Genomic DNA, 17042 nt, shown 5'->3' with positions numbered 1-17042 from the left:
ATCTTTTATTAATCTATTATTTTCACACGGTCTGAATGATCATATGAATTCCAAATAAAATACAGCCACAGTTTATTATATGATTAATAAACACAAAATAAATAAATAAATAAATAAATCTCAGACTTTTTTTCAGAGCTGGAGATTGAACCCAGGGCCACATACATGCTAGAAAATTCGTTATACCTTCTGAGCTTTGAGTTTCTGTTTCTTGGGCAAGTGATATGTAGCTCATGCTAGACAGAGGCAGCAACAATATCACCAGACAGCAATGTAAGCATGAGGAATAGCAGCAGACACACTGCAGTGTGCTGCATTGTGAGCCATGATCTTTAGTTAGGATAGATGTGTTAAATCATTTTGGGCATAATTTCTGTTCACAATGGGTTTAATCAGGATACAACTCCGTCATCTGTCCAGCGTCTGTAGCACACCAGTCTCTTTTGAAGGCTGTCTTACTTCTTACAGGTCAGAAGCAATGGTTCCCACGGGGAACTCGTGTCCCCTCTTTGTATTTATTGTTTGAGAGACCGTTGTCATCTCTGCTGTTTTGTAACTTCCTAGGAGGAAGGAACACTCTCTGATCTTTCCTAGTGCTTTGCACAGTAGCTCTCCAGTAAGTGCCATTGAATGGCCATAATTCAAAATCATTGAGTTAGGATTTTTTGTGATTTGATAGGTCCAGGGACAAGAAAGAAGGAAGAAAGTGTGGAGCTTACTCCACAGGGTGAGAATCATGTACCTGCAGTATCCAGGGCTTACAGCCTAGCCAAGGCCATATGGTGGGACGATGGTGGGATGAAGGAAGGCTTTCTGGTTAGTTACCTCATCTCCCTCAGCCATCTTCCTTTCTTTGAACTTGACAATGTGGTCCCTCTTACTGGCTACCTATTGCTATAAAGCATATCCCTTCAAAACAAAATTATTGATTATCTTTTATAGTTTCTGTGGGTCAGGAACTCGGAATGCCTTGGCTAGTGTTTCAGCTGGTTATAGTCAGGTGGTTCTTTGGCTTAGACATCTAAGCTTTGACTGAGTCTTTAGGATTCATTTGCAAGATCACTCACATGGCTAGCAGATTAGTACTGGTGTGTGGATCCCTCCACAGGGACCTCCAGAGGTCTGTGTGTACCCTCACAATATAGTTTCCTCCCTTGGTGATAGAAATTCAATATCACAGAAACTAAAATACTCATGTAATGGAAGTCTAAACAAGTCACATTTTATCACTTCTCTTATGTTCTATTAGTAACGTAAGTGATTCCTGATTTGCTCAGGTGGGTGATTATATGTGAGTGTGAATATCAAGTATCAAGGATAATGGACTTGTAGAAGGCCATCCCAGGTCAGCTACCATTTCATTGTCACACTGAGATTCCTCAGTAGAGCTGTTGATTCATTTTCACTGCCCTTGCCATTGCTAATTCAGGGTCCTGTTCTATATTCTTACCTTAGGCTCTTGCCTTCCTTAACCCTCTCTCCACATCATTGCTTCCTGAAGCATAGTTCTGAGAATATTTTTCTCTTGCCCATCTTTAGGAACCAAGGTATATACTGCAGACTGCAAAGGTATTTGTTGTTCTTTGTTAAAATATCACCACAGACATAGTAACCTAAAACAGTATACCTTTATTATCTCAAGGTGTCATGGGTCCTTGCTAAGGCTTCAAACAAGGTGTCAGTTAGGGTTACCTCTCAGCGGAGTCTCCACTGGGAAGGAAATTGTTTCCAGTGTCATGTGGTTGTTGGCAGCATTCAGTTTCTTGTAGAGATTATTGAACCAAGGGTCTCAGTTTCTTTCTGTCTCCCACCCCCACCCCTTGCTGTCGTACAGGAAGCTGCCCTTAGTTCCCTGCCACATGGCTCTCTTATAGCATGCCAGCTGGCTCAACACAACGAGCAGGGCAGAATGTCTTTCAGCAAGACAGGAGTTTAAATATTTTGTAATGTCACCACATAAAAGCACTCATGTACATTCTCTCTCATTTCCCTCATTCTGTTAATCAAAAGCAGGACATAGATCTGGGGTGTGGGGTATGAAGCTGTGAAACGGTATTAATACCAGAGGGGAAGAACAACAGGCCATTTGATAGTCCATCTGCTTCCACTGTGTGTCTGCTGTACCCTGCTGTCCATGTCCATGTACATACATGTACATGGTGTACATGGAACAAAGTCCAGTATCTGAATGAATGATGTTCTGCTTCCAACACCAGCTTAAGCATGTTTCTCTTCTCTTCTGTTTCAGAGTTACTGATTTATTCCTGAGACTAATCTGCTCTGAGCCATCCTCATGGATGAACTTCAGGATGTTCAACTCACAGAGATCAAACCACTTTTAAATGATAAGGTAAAGACGGTTTTGTTTTAGCTAAAATATGTATAGATGGTTTTCTTGTGCTATTAATTTTTTATATATGAAATACTAAGTAAAATACTTAGCTTGATGATTTTTATTGATGGGAATACTTTTTAAAATTCATTTCCTAACCTACTCTTTGATGTCTCCCCGGCCCTTTCTTTTCAGTAAGCAAATTCAGTCATATTTTGAACTTTTTCTATTTTATAGAAAGAAAAAAAATAATATGACCAACTTAAATAGAAAGGGTGAAGGGAGTATTTGATTTAGGATCCAAACACTTGACTCTCAGTTTCTTCTATAAGGAGATTTTATCATGCATGGCTAGTGATGAATGCAGGCTCCAGCACTCTCTCAAAAGTTTGCTAAGTCTCCCATGTGACCATTTTCATCAGAGATAGACATCAGGAGTTTACCTTATTTTTTGGTGGTAAAGGTGTTTTTTATGAGACAAGGTTTTTCTGTGTAGCCCTAGAACTCACTTTGTAGACTGGCCTCAAACTCTGCCTCCGTAGAGCTGGGACTAGAGGTGTGCACTACCACATCCAGCAGAATGTACCTCATTTTTATCTTGGTGTTAGAGAGTTTCATGATGAATGGCATACTTGAAAGCCACCAGAGCTCAACAGATCTTTCTTGTCCCTTCCAGTTTGGTGTACACACCAGAAACTCTTTGCTGCACTGTTCTTTTGGCCCATTGTCCAAATGCCTTCTTAAATACTTTATAGCAGTGTGGGTCTACAGCATCCTTAGAGGAAAGAGTGGAGAGGGTGTGGGGAGACAGGTGGGTGAGAAAGGATGAGAGCACCGAAAGACGTTAATGCTAATTTCTTTCTCTGTCCCAAGCAAAGCTCTTTATAACAGCTTTCTCTACTGACTTAGATTTTCACTAAGTTATATTGCATCCTGACAGCCCCATACTCTTCTCTGTGACCTTTTCTCTCTGTTATCCTTCCTTTGACTTCCACTAGACTTTATGTTCTCTTCTTTGGCAGTCTGTACTTTCTAAAGACCTTCTTGATTTCTGTTGACTGCCCCCACAATGTTTCCAGAAATCTCTATCCATTAAATACCATTTTTCTGTGTATATGAAGGACTTTACGTAAAAGGACATGCCATGAAGAAGAGGAAGATACTAAAATCTATAGCCTTAAAGCTCAGGTCTAGCCACAGAAATGAATATTCTCAGGGCAGGAGAAAGCTGACAGTTTAGCTTCAGCAAGGAAATAACCTGTCTTCAGTCTTGTTAATCATCAGAATCAGGTAAGGGAGTGTTTAAAAATGCAGATCCCAGATCCCACTCCAGACCAGTCTAAGGGGTAAAGACTGTGGTCAGCACGTTTCAGGTTTGGCTTCTGATTGTAGCTACCTATGGAGATGTAAGAATCACTAATGCCAAGTCATCCTTCCTTACTGATACCTTACTGGACTGGTCTAGGGTACAGTGTAGTTTTTTTTGTTTGTACTGAAGATTAAACCAAGGAATCATGGTTGTCAAGTGCTCGGCCACTGAGCTACTTATAAATAAAGGCATTGCTTTAATATTTGCTTGAATATTATAGAGTGAATTCTGTCCCCGAAATTTTACACACTGAAACTTTAGCCCCCATCACATGTGACTTTTGGAGAGAAAGCCTTGTGATGGTCTGTTTTAATTGTCAACTTACCGTGATCTAGGATCAACTGGGAAGACAGTCTTTCAGTATTGAATATCTAGATTAGGATGGTCTGTGGGCATGACTGGAGGTTTGTCTTGATTATGCTAAGTGATGTGATGGGAAGACAGCCTAGTAGTAGGCAGCACCATTCTCTGGGGTTGGGTCCTGTACTGTATGAACAAGGAGAAAGTAAGCTGAGCACTGGCAGGCATGTCTGTACTCTCTCTGCTCTGGACTGTGGCTGGGACTGGCTGCTTCAAGTTCCTGCCACTCTGACTATGAAGCTGCTGTGGAATATAACCTGGTTTGTGAGCTAAAACAAAACCTTCCTCTCCCACACTTGCCTTTGTTACAGCGACAGTACAAAACTAAGACAGACCTTTATAGAAGTGATTAAAGTTCAGTAAGATCAGAAAGATAGAGAGCCTGATCTGATGGTTGGTGGCCTCTTCTTGTTACCGTATGAGGACTTAGTGAGAAGACAGCCATTTGTAAAGCAGGAAGAGAGCCCTCATCAGAAACTGAAACCTCCGTCTTAAACTTTGCAGCTTCCAGAACAGTGAGGAATTAACTTTCTGTTGTTGTAAGTCTTCCCCTCCATGGTATTTCGTCATGGCCAAAATAAACGGACACCAAGCAAAGCCTCACTCCCTAACAGCTGTCAGTTTCTCTTCGATATGCTGTTCTGTTCCCAACCACTTTCCACATTCCATCTTGCTTCTTTCTCGCTGAGACATGTTCCTGTCCCATTCTTCACTATTCATGGAAGCCCCATGTTGTGACTAAGTAGACAAGAGTCCCTTTGAACAGTGGCATTCCCATGGACCACTGACTTCTTAGCTCTCCGCCTTCCCAACTGCACGGATTCCCTGGCGTTTGAAAACTGCCAGCTCTGGTCAGTGAGTCGGTGCTTTTGTACATGTTGTAAAAGAAGATGATGAGGAAAATGCCTCTCCTCCATCTCCATGGTGTCATTTGATGCTCTAGACAGCTCGGTGAGGTAGAGAGCACAGATAAGGACATTTCCATATTGCTGAGTAGGCTAAAGCTAAGAAAGGAAGTGGCTCACAAATTGAGTTCCAGGTAATGCCTGCAGGTTTTCTTTATATTGGCACTGATGTTTTGGACTGATATTGTTTAGGACACTATTCTATGCATTGTAGAATGTTTAGCAACAACTTAGCCTGTATCCACTAGATGCTACTAGCTGTCCCCTCCCAGTGGTGACAACTAAAAAGGTCTCTAGATATTGCTAAATATTATCTGGGATGCAAAGTCCGTGAATGACAGTCAGTCGTATTAAAAGAAACGCCTCTGGATTTGAGTAGATGTCTTGAGAAGCTTTGCTGTTGTTTTGGCTCCTATCCCTCCCGCTCCCTCATTTTCCTCCTTGCTCCCTTTCTTCATTGTGGGGTATGGGCTATCCTATCATTTACTAAGTACTTTTTATGTGCCAAATGCTTTACATGCATTCTCTCTTAGTGCTCAGATTTCTCTTTAAAGTACTATAATCTTCATTTAACAGATAACAGTATCTGATTGATAGGCCAGCTTGCCCAGTCGGTAAATGCTAGAGCTGGGTCTGAAAACCAAGTCTTTCCTATTCTGAAATGTTCTGCCTGCCTTTGTGACCATGTAGACTTTGCCAGTGTGACTTTTTTTTTTTTTTTATCTTTCAGGAGCAACCTAGAAACGTATATTATATTATTTTACCCCATCTTTCATTTCATGCTTTGCTCTTAGCCTAAGATATTCCCAAATCCTTTCAGACTTCAGGGAGCTAAAGGGAATGTAGACAGACCCTGTTATTACAGGGGAACAACATGTCCTAGGGTGACCATAAGGAAGCATTTTCCATATATTTTAAGAGAAGCTCATGTTCACTTGTCTTATAACTTGTGTTCTTCTCATTTTTATTTTAGTATGACTGTAATTTTGTCTATAGCTCAGAATTGTCAAGAAGTGGGTGAATTTTCCATACTTATTTTAGCTCCAGTAATGAAAAAAAGTAACCAGCAATCTAGAATTTATATATGAGTGGACATATGAGTGTTTTCCCCTTCAAATAACATTATAAATGTGGTAGTTACACAACTATAGTACCAGTGCTTAGAAAGCTGAGATAAGAGAAGACCAAGTCCTAGATTACATAGAAAGACCCTGGTTTATTTAATTCTTTTTTTAATAATTTATTTTAGTTTATATATAGGAGTACACTGTAGCTGCCTTCAGAAGAGGGCATTGGATCCTATTACAGATGGTTATGAGCCACCATGTGGTTGCTGGGAATTGAACTCAGGACCTCTGGAAGAGCTGTCAGTGTTCTTAACTGCTAAGCCATCTCTCCAGCCAGCAAGACCCTGTTTTAAAAGAAAAAGGAAAGCCAGGCCTATGTCTGAAATCCTAGCACTTTGAGGGCAGAGACAAGAAGGCTGTCAAGAGTCTGAGGCTAGTCTGGTTGCATAGTGAGTTCCAGGCTAACCAGGGCTACATTGTAAAACTCTGTCTCAAAAAAGTGTTTAGCCATTTTCAGAGTATTTTTAGAAATACTATATTATTCTCCAATTGAGCATGGTGGTGCACACCTTTAATTCCAGCACACAGGAGGCAGAAGCAGGTAGATCTCTGAGTTTAAGACCACCCTAGTCTACAGAGGTAGTTCCAGGATAGCCAGGGCTATGTAGAGTAGAGAGACCCTGTCTCATCAAAAAAACAAAATAAACAGACAAACCAAATATTATATTATTCTTCTAGCCTCTTTTCAAATACTCAGCTGTTTTACAGATGAGGCTCATACCTGGTCCAGAGCCAGTGTCTATTAAAGAGTTAGAACACAGACTAGCACCTCTAACTTTTTAAAAATGATTTATTTATATGCATTAATGTTTTGTCTGCATGCATGTCTGTGTGAGGGTATCATATCCTCTGGAACTAGAGTTACAGACAGCTGTAAGCTGCCATGTGAGTGCTGGGAACTGAACCCCAGTCCTCTGGAGTCCTTTGCTGAGCTACCTGTCCAGCCCACACATTTTTTTATTGGATATTTTCTTTATTTACATTTCAAATGCTATCCCCTTTCCAGATCTCCCCTCCCCCGTTCTCTGTGAGGGTGCTCCCCCACCCACCCACCTACTCCCGCCTTCCTGCCCTGGCATTCCCTACATTGGGGCACTAAACCCCCATAGACCAAGGGCCGTTCTTCCCATTGATGTCCAACAGCCTACATATTTAATGTTTAATTTTGACCTTGATCAGCTTGTTAGCTGTCCAGACACCTCACCCAGCAGATCTCCTTCCAAGCAGGAGAGCCCACTATGCTTCTCTCTCCCTGTCTTTTAGTCTGCCTACTATGGCTTTAGAGCCTACAGAGCCTAGTGAAAGCCAAAAGTCAGGTATGAAAACACTAGGAAGCCAGAGTTGTCTTCTGAAAAGTTGAAGATATATCAGAAAGGGGAATAAATACCCAAGGGGATGAATGCAAACAAGTTATTTGCTTTGTGTTGGTTATTATAATAAATTGTGAAATAGCCCATACTGTAGTTTAAGGTTTGCTTTTTTACTAAAAACTAGACATATAAGCAAAGGGAAAAGGGGTGTATATAAGAATTGTAAGAGGAAGAACTCTGGGATCAACTTAAAAATAATTAATTGATATGGTCGTTTTGTTTGCATGTATATCTATGTACCACTTGTGTGCCTCATGTCCATAGAGACCAGAGATGGCATTGAATCCTCCCTGAACGTGTGAGATGCTTGTAAGCTGTCATGTGGTGTTAGGAATTGAACCTGGGACTTCTGGAAGAGCAGCTACAAGCACTATTAACTGCTGAGCCATCTCTCCGGTCCCTGGGAGCAACATATTTGTAAGCTCCAGGAGAATAGAAACAGAAGAGTTTGTGTATCGGGGTTACTTTTTGAAAAGGTGTGTGCAGGGTAGGGCACGGGCAGAAGGACATGAAATGGCTCAGCCTTTAACAGCACATGTATAAGCCTGATGACCTGAGTTTGATCCCCAAACCCAAGTAAAGGTAGGAAAAAAGAACCAACTGCACTTTGTCCTCTGACCTCCACAATCGTACAGTGCTATACACATCCCTCCTCTTCCAGTCATACACATACATGCAATAATAACATTTTCGAATTTTAATAAAGCTTTCCAGAGGGTCTGGCCTACCTGGTAGGTTACTGGTCAAAGGCTGGCTAGAGTGTCAGGAAGGGGCTGGAAAAGTAGATGTAGTGAGTGTCATAGGGCAGTCAGTGCCTGAGTCCCTAGCATTCCCAGGTGAGCCCGCAATGTTTACTTTCTGTGGCCTAGACTCCATGTGGGTAGTGTTGCTTTCTTGGAATCTGAGATTATGAAAAAATTCCAAGAAAAATGAGGCCATGGATCCTGTGTCAGGGAAGTGGTAAGAGACAGAGTAAGATTAATTGGAGAAGGGTTTAGGGATGCCCTGCTGTTGTAACTCTTGGCTTTGGCCAATGAGAACTTGATCACTGTGTAGTCTGAGTTTCTGGGAATGAGGAGATGGAGTGTGCTTTGAAGGAAAAAAATAATAAAACTGTGGCTAAAAGAAAGAAAAAGGCCGGGCGGTGGTGGCGCACCACCCAGCACTTGGGAGGCAGAGGCAGACGGATTTTTGAGTTCGAGGCTAGCCTGGTCTACAGAGTGAGTTCCAGGACAGCCAGGGCTACACAGAGAAACCCTGTCTCGAAAAACCAAATAATAATAATAATAATAATAATAATAATAATAATAATAATAAAAGAAAGAAAGAAAGAAAGAAAGAAAGAAAGAAAGAAAGAAAGAAAGAAAGAAAGAAAGAAAGAAAGAGAAGAGCATGGGGGCATAGCTTGATGGTAGATCATTCATCATGAGTTTGAGGCCCTGGGTTCATCCTCTAGTCCACCCAGTGTCTGCAGTTAAACTTACATTTGTTGACACTTTCTTTCATCAGAGACTATTCTGGGATGCTATTCTGTTTTGAACTAGAGGATGGGTATATCTTAGTGTTCCAAGAGCAATTGTCACAACTGTTATCAGAAATGACCGAAGCGACACTGGGCAGGGAGTGTGTTCAGCAAGTATTAATGCCACCACAATAGACTGAGTGGCTATCAAACAATTTCAAGAAACGGGAGATGGTAAGGAGAGCCCAAAACATAGTCACCAACCTATCTGAGAGCCCAGGGGATTTTTAAATGTATCTATTTTTATTTTATGTACAGTGGTGCTTCGCCTGCTTATGTGAGGGAGTCAGACCCCCTGGAGCAGGAGTTACAAGCAGTTGAGAGTTGCCAAGTGGGTGGTGAGACTGAACCCAGGTCCTCTGAACGAGCATTTAGTGCTTTTAATCACTAAGCCGTCTCTCCAGCCCAAGCTCAAGGATTTTTTAATGCAGGAATCTGTGACCTATAACATTAGCCTAATAGTGTATAGTGTAGATGTCAGATTCAAAGTTGAAATTGTAGTCTACAGATGATAACTTGATTATAGAAGACAGTCTTAGCATTTATTAGGATTTCTTTAGGATTTATTAGGAAGTCTGATAATTATTTTTGAAAATAATTGATATAGATGCTTAAAGCATATAGAATTTTCACTCAAATCTTGGATTACCAGCTTGAACATATTTCTTTTCAGAGAATGGTTTGCTGAAGGAAGCTAAAGCAGAAGAATCATAAATTTGAGGCCAGCCTTGACTGTGTAGCAGGACTTTATGTCAGAGCTCTAAAGCGACACTGATTCCTAACTAGTGCTCTGGTCTTAGTCATTAAAGAGAGACATTGTCTTCTGAGCTTACTTGACCCTTCTGCTTGCTCACTCTCCAGTTTCATTTCACTTTCTGTTGGGAAGATTTTTCTTTTCTCTGAAAGGTTCCTTATTGTTTTGTTCTTTGCCCCAGTGCTAAGAATAGAACCTAGGGTTTTTTGTATGCTCCCTAAGCTACATCTCCAGCCATGCTCCCCTTTGGGAGATCTTTATCTTGAGAAAGAGTCTTGCTAAGTTGAATAGGCTGGCCTGTGGTTTGTCGTTGTCCTGCCTCGGGGCCTCGCATAAGGTTGGGTTGTGGTGTGCTACCACACTCAGCTCTCCATTTTGTGTCATTTTGTTTTTGAGATCAATTTATTTTTAAGACTTTTATTGTTATAACAACTTGCCATCTCCTCTTTAGCTGCTTCCCTCTTTGGTCTTCATGTCTGCCTCTCATCCTGTCTTTCTTTTGAGGCATTCATAACTTCTTCAAGATGACAGTTCTACACTTGTTGGGTGTCAGGACCAAGAATAGATGGTACGACACACATAGACCACCCTCCCTGCTGCAAACTCACATAACCGGCAGATTTCCCAGGTCCTTTCTGGGTGTTGCTTATCATCTCATCTTTCTTCACGTTCTGCCGTTGCCTTCTGCCTCTTAGAACCACTTATATATGTTTTGCCTCTGTGGGGTGTGTGTGTGTGTGTGTGTGTGTGTGTGTACATACATGCTCGGTCCCTGCAAAGGTCAGTAGAGTGTGTCAGCTCTCCTGGAACTGGAGTTATAGATGACTGTGAGACACCATGTGGATGCTGAGACCCAAACTCAGGTCCTCTGGAAGAGTAGTCAGTGCTTCTGCTTAGTTGCAGAAGTGCTGAACCAATTCTACCTACCCTCCTTTTACAGTTCTTGATTGTATTGTGAGAATGCATCTCTCTTTTCTTTAATAATTATTGTTTTTCCCTTCCAGTTTTGTTTTTGGTTTTGGTTTTTTGATTTTTTGAGACAGGGTTTCTCTGTGTAGTCCTGACTGTCCTGGAACTCACTCTGTAGACCAGGCTGGCCTCGAACTCAGAAATCCGCCTGCCTCTGCCTCCCAAGTGCTGGGATTAAAGGTGTGCGCCACCACTGCCCGGCCCCTTCCAGTTTTTTATTTGTTTGTATTTCATACTTCTTTCTTTGACCAGTTCTTAGTTACTTTTTTCTTACTCAATTAAGGGAGTTACTTGCTTTGAAGTTATCTTTTTCTTTGCTTGTTGTTTAATTTTTGTGTAGTGCTGAAGTTAGAACACAGGGCTTTGAATATGCTGTGTAAACATCCTTATATTGAGCCACATGTGAAGCACATGTGAAGCTCAGAGCACTGCACACAGATGCACCTCTCTCTCATACACACACACAAACATTAAATAAAAGAAAAAAATCATTTGATTAAGGTTTTTGCTAACTTCTCAGCAAACAGGATAGCTGGTGTTTCTGGAAAGAATTGCCTGTTTCTACTTTTGGTGTTTCTCTTGTGCTCTTCTCAGAGGCTCATACCTCACACAAAGCCTTGTGGGTGCTCTCATGTGACCACAAGGAAGCTGAGTATATGCACCGGTGACAGCTGCTCCTGAAGAGCCCAATCAGGCTAGAGTGACTTTTCAAATAGTCCCTAAAGGAACCTCCAGGAACACTGATATGGCCTATCTTATGTCTGTGCTTTTTGTACAAATCTTTTTTGTGTAAATTAGAAAAGGGAAATGCATGCTTACTATAGAAAAAAACATTGAGGGAATTATGAGCTCTCATAATTCCTATACAGAGACAGATAGTAGTTAATGGGTTGGTATTGTCTTTCTGATCTTTTTTTTAATTTTTGAGACAAGGCTTCATAATCTAGCCAAGCTAGGCTAGAACTCACTATACCACCCAGTCTGGCCTTGAACTCTCAGCAATCCTACCTCAGCTAAGGGCATGTGCCTGGATTAATTTTTAAAAATTGGCTCGTTTATTGTATAAGTCAAAGAACTTCCCTGCTGATCATTTCTATCTTACTGAAACCATTCACTTTAGTCTGTGCAAGGACCCTTCCTTTGGTCTTTCTTAGTCTTACTGGAAATTAAGTACAACGGCTTCTCTGAATAAGTTCTTACCAATATCCCTTGGGACTAAGTAAGAGGAGCCATTCAATACTATGATGCATCTTTGCTTATAGCAGCCTTCCCCGGAGTGTGCTATCCTGTGTCTGTGTGGCTGTCATAGCTATCTTCACATGCTGTAATTCTATAAGGCTTTAAAATTAATTATTCAGCTTTGAGTCAAGAATGATGCTCAGACCAGCCTTCTCTGTCCTTTTTATCTGCAGTTTCGTGATGGTTGATCTGTTATTGCTTTACTGTGTACATCGTTGAAAACCCAAGGCTGCTTTTCTAGAACTTTATTCCTTCAGAAGGTCATCAATGTCATATACAAGTTTCTGTGATAATTTTAAACCTAATAGCAAGGTGTACTACATGCGCCTATAATCTCAGCACTCAGGAGCTAAGAGGATTGTGAGTTTAAGGCTACCTAGTGAAAACCTGTCCCACAAAGCAAAATTAAAAACAATGTAAAAACGATTACACACATACATGTATAACTTGGATTGTTCATGTAACTAATGGCTACTATATTGGATACCACTGCTCCAGATTACTCCAGCTCCTCTCCTGAACAGGATAGTTTGTTTCTTTTGGTGTGTGTATTTATAAGGCTCTGCCTCAACCTCTGCTTTGCCTTGATAGCTGGGTAAGTGGTAGGTCAAGAAGAATGGTATTTTTTTTTCTTAATGTTGGGAATCAAACCCAGGGCCTTGAACATTCTAAGGCTGGTGCTCTACTGCAGAGCTATACCTCTGGCTCATGGAAGAACTATTTCTTTTTTTTTTTTTTTTTTGGTTTTTCGAGACAGGGTTTCTCTATGTAGTCCTGGCTGTCCTGGGACTCACTCTGTAGACCAGGCTGGCCTTGAACTCAGAAATCCACCTGCCTCTGCCTCCCAAGTGCTGGGATTAAAGGCGTGCGCCACCACCGCCCGGCTGGAAGAACTATTTCTAAGACTAGCTTGAACAGTTAGATATCTAGAGGGGCAGTGTTGAGAAAGATGATTAGCAACTCCATGCCTTCTGAAAGCTATTGGGAAGATGGATACATGTGCCATTATATAACAGTCTAATAAGAGAGCCTTTGAGGGGATGGCTTGTACTTCATGAACAATCAAGTTAGAAGGGTTTTCTCTCTCTTTTTTTTTCCCTCAAATATATCACCTGTTCCCTTTCTGTACTCTTACACTGTACGTTTTCAACCCTGGCATCTTAAACACTGCAGCAATGCCTCTGAATCATTCCATTGATTCCCTCAAGAATTACCATCATATAATCCCCATTTAGAAGCATGGTGAATTTCATTTGGAGTTTTTAGATATGGTATGCTTCTTAAATGCTGTGGTGACTTTCCCCACTTCTTACTGGCTATTTTGTAAGATATAATTAATATGACAACCTATTAAGAACTCTATTCGGTTTTTCTTTCCTTCAGAAACATTGGGTTTTAGGGGTGGGGAAATGTCATTGGTTTTTTTTTTTTTTTATGTCTGTTTGTGTGAGCCTATGTGCAATGTGCAGTGGCCACAGAGGCCAGAAGAAGGCATCAGATCCCTTGGACCCGGGCTTAACTGGTGGTTGTGAGTCAACCTAACCTGGATCAAATATCTCTCCAGCCCGCAACATTGCTTTTCTTTTTTCTTTTTTTTTTTTTTAAAAAGATTCATTATTTTTATTTATATACATGTGTGTGTGGGTGTGTGCACATGTGTGGAGGTGCCTGCAGAAGCTAGAAGTTTTGGATTCCCTAGAACAGGAATTACAAGTAGCTGTGAGCTTCCCCATGTGAATGCCAGAACTGAACTCACATTCTCTGCAAGAGCAGTGTGCACTCTTGTTTTCAAGACAGTGTTTATCTGTGTAGCCCTGGCTGTTCTGCAACTTACTCTGTAGACAAGACTGGCCTCAAACTCAGAGATCCACCTCTGCCTGGAGTGCAGGGATTAAAGATATGCCCAGCACAGTGCTCACTCTTAACTGGCTAGTCATCCCCCAACATTGCTTTTCTTAAGAAATCTAACAACAGTTAGATTTGAAGTTTTCATTTTTGGCTTTGGTTTCTTACTGTTTCTTCTAGATCTGGAAACCATTTTTCCGTCTTCCATCCCTTTCAGGGTGGCCTCCAATATCTTCCCTTCCAGGTTTCTTCCCTTCCAAGTGCTTCCTCTGTGTGTTTAACTTTAGAGCATGGTTCATGGTTCACTGTGAACCTACACGTTACTGCTTTCTTTCCACAGAAGGCGTGACACAAGATTTGCTGGGTAACAAGACTTATCTTCATGTTAATCTCACCTCTGAAAATATAGTCTGCAGTAGCATATTAAACACCCACTCCCTCTCCAAACTTCAATGAGAATCATTTTAGTTTATGACAACCAGGAGGCTACACGTACACTACTTTCACTGTGAACTAAATTTACTGCACATTTGGGGAAACTGACTGTGTTTTCTGACTTCTATTGACAGAATGGCACACGAAACTTCCAGGACTTTGACTGTCAGGTAAGGACTGTACCAGCACCAAAGAAGCTCTGTACAGGATCTAACAGTGCCTTCCTCCCCACACTGGGGTCTTAGAAAATCGGATCTTGTATTGCTATTGTTTGTATTTTGTTTTGTTTTGTTCAAGTAGGGACTGTAGACCAGGTTGACCTTGAACTTATGACAGTGCCTCCTGATTCAGCTTCCTGAGTTCTGGGCTTACAGGCATGCGCCACCACCCCTAGCTAGAAGTCCATTCATCATAGCTAATCATGAGAACTCACTAGTGTTCTTTTAGTCATTGGAGCAAGTTTATTTAAAATGATTTGCTATCATATTCAAAAAGTGTCTTCTAGGAACCTGTCTAACGACTGTAGGTTACTTGGTTGAGCTGTGTCTTTGTGACTGAGATCTCTATTCTTTGGAGACCTCAGTTGTCACAAGTGGTAAATGGAAGGTTGTCACTAGACTCAGATAAAACAGATGGCAGGCAGTTTATAGAAGAGACATCTTAATAGCAAAATTGCTTCCTAAACCAGAGATCAAATAATTATTAATACAAAATGAAGATTTTTCTTGGCTTTATGTCTGGAAATGTAAATTTTATCCTGGCTCAGTATTTTCCCACATGGTACTGTTCTTCATAATCTACTATTGCCAATTAGAAAATCAGTAAAATGAGCCAGCCATTCTCTACCCACCTACTTTATCTGTTAACTAGCCCTGAAAGAAATCTAAGAAAGGAACACATGGATATATAGGGAACCTTCTAAGCCCACACAGCCTGACTCTCTCACTCTGGGATTGCTGCCATAGCTACAACATGAAGCTGACTTAAAGGATATTGGCAGAGAAGGATAGCTCTTCAGACTGCACTCCTTGTTTCCAGTGTTCGGCCATCTTGCATATCCATCAGGAAAGAATTGCCTCCAATATGCGCCTCATGTTAAGTACAGTCTTTATAGCATTAGCATCAAAGGCAAAAACCAGTCTAGTCAATCCTTGTATAGAGAAATTAAAAAAAAAAGCTTTTATATTGGCAAACTAGTTCTATCACAATTATTGGCCCCCTATGATAAGGTATCTATTGGATATGATCTTTGAAATGTATGTTTTAGAGAAGCAAAACAATATTATAGGTTTTTATTCTTCTTAATATCTGAGTGAAGACATCGAATGATTGGAACAGAAAAACCGGCTCCTCCTGAATGTATTGCTTATTTTTTTTCCTGGATAAGTCTAGAACTAGCATTTAAGGAATCCACTTGTCCTTAAAGCTGACATTCGGCAGGTTAGATGAGGCTTGCTGTGCAAGAGCAGGCTGGTAGTGTTGTCCTTGAGTCCCAGTTCCAGCTGGTCATTTCTGACAGAATCAGCCCAGTGTGCTTGGGGGTCATTTACTCATACTTAAAAAGTCTTTAGAACTTTTGATACTCTGTGACAGTGGGACAGTCAAGATTGAGTTTAGCTGTTTTTAATTTAATCTGACATTAGTTATAGTTTGGGTCCTAGTTGGATCAGTTGGAGTTGATTGCTTTTGACATGATTTACCAAGAAGGAGATCACTGAGATAGAGTGACAGGAGGACTCAGCATAAGGTACATCAGTGATGTAAGGTACATCAGAAATAGTATGCACGCACTCCTCTCTGAAAGCACTTGTTTTCATCAGATACCAGGAGGTTAGTAGATTTAAGCCGTCTATTTTTTTCTGCTTTACCATGTGTGCTTGCTTCCTTGCTTGCTTACTTGCCTGTGTGTCCAGGGCCTTGCTCATGCTAGGAAAGTATTCTTTTTTAATATCTAAGTATAGATTTAGTCTAGCAAGGGCCAGTGAAATGGCCCAGTGGGTAAAGCGGCTTACAATGTAAGCCTTATAACTTGAGCTCAATCCCTGGAACCTGCATAAGGTACAGGGAAAGACCAACTCCATAAATCTGTCCTCTGACCTTCACGTGTATGCTGTGGTGTACATATACAAATGCAAGGCACACATGATACTACTCTAGCAAGGGACCAACGAGATGTTTCAGTGGGTAAAGGCTTACTACATAAGCCTAATAATCTGAGTTCAATCTCAAAAACCCTCTTTAAAAAAAAAAAAAAAGCCACATGTAGGGGCTTGAGAGATAGCTCAGTGGTTAAGTAGTTCAATTTCCAGCAACCACATGGTGGCTCACAACCATCTGTAATGGGATCCGATGCCCTCTTCTGGTGTGTCTAAGGACAGCTACAGTGTACTCATAAATTAAGAAAAAAAAAAAGCCACATGCAGTCACCAAGATGGCTTAGCAGATAAAGGTGCTTGCTGCCAAAGCTGACAACCTGAGTTTGATTCCTAGAACCCACAGGATAGCAGGAGAGACTAAACTCTCACAGATTGTCTTCTAACTGGGCATGTCTAGTCCCACCCCACTCCAGTAAATAAATATAATAAAAGTTTTAGGAAGAAACCCTAGATGCAATGGTATGTATCTATAATCTCATCACTCCTACAGGGAGATAGGAGGCAGAGACAAGAGACTCTCCTAGAAGGCCACAGTCTAGTTAGCCTAGAGTATAGAGTATAGCAAAAACAAGAAAAACCATGCTTCAGCAAGGTGGAAGGAGAGAATCAACTCCTTAACGACTGTCCTTTGATTTCCACAAGTACACTGTGCAATGGAC

At 41.1% G+C, this 17042-nt stretch overlaps 1 long non-coding RNA gene across 1 annotated transcript in view; it reads left to right on the top strand.

Annotated features, from left to right (window-relative positions):
• Nucleotides 1–14398, top strand: part of LOC114633464 — a 31858-nt gene extending 17460 nt beyond the window's left edge. The window contains exons 2-3 of the long non-coding RNA XR_003713202.1: nt 2249–2350; nt 14362–14398. This is a non-coding gene — a long non-coding RNA (uncharacterized LOC114633464). The remainder of the gene's footprint in view (nt 1–2248; nt 2351–14361) is intronic.
• The last annotated feature ends 2644 nt before the right edge of the window (nt 14399–17042 follow it).

Source organism: Grammomys surdaster, unplaced genomic scaffold, assembly GCF_004785775.1.
Source record: "Grammomys surdaster isolate TR1022 unplaced genomic scaffold, NIH_TR_1.0 677, whole genome shotgun sequence".
In the NCBI taxonomy this organism is placed as follows: Eukaryota; Metazoa; Chordata; class Mammalia; order Rodentia; family Muridae; genus Grammomys; species Grammomys surdaster.
This window is presented reverse-complemented; position numbering and strand designations above follow the sequence as displayed.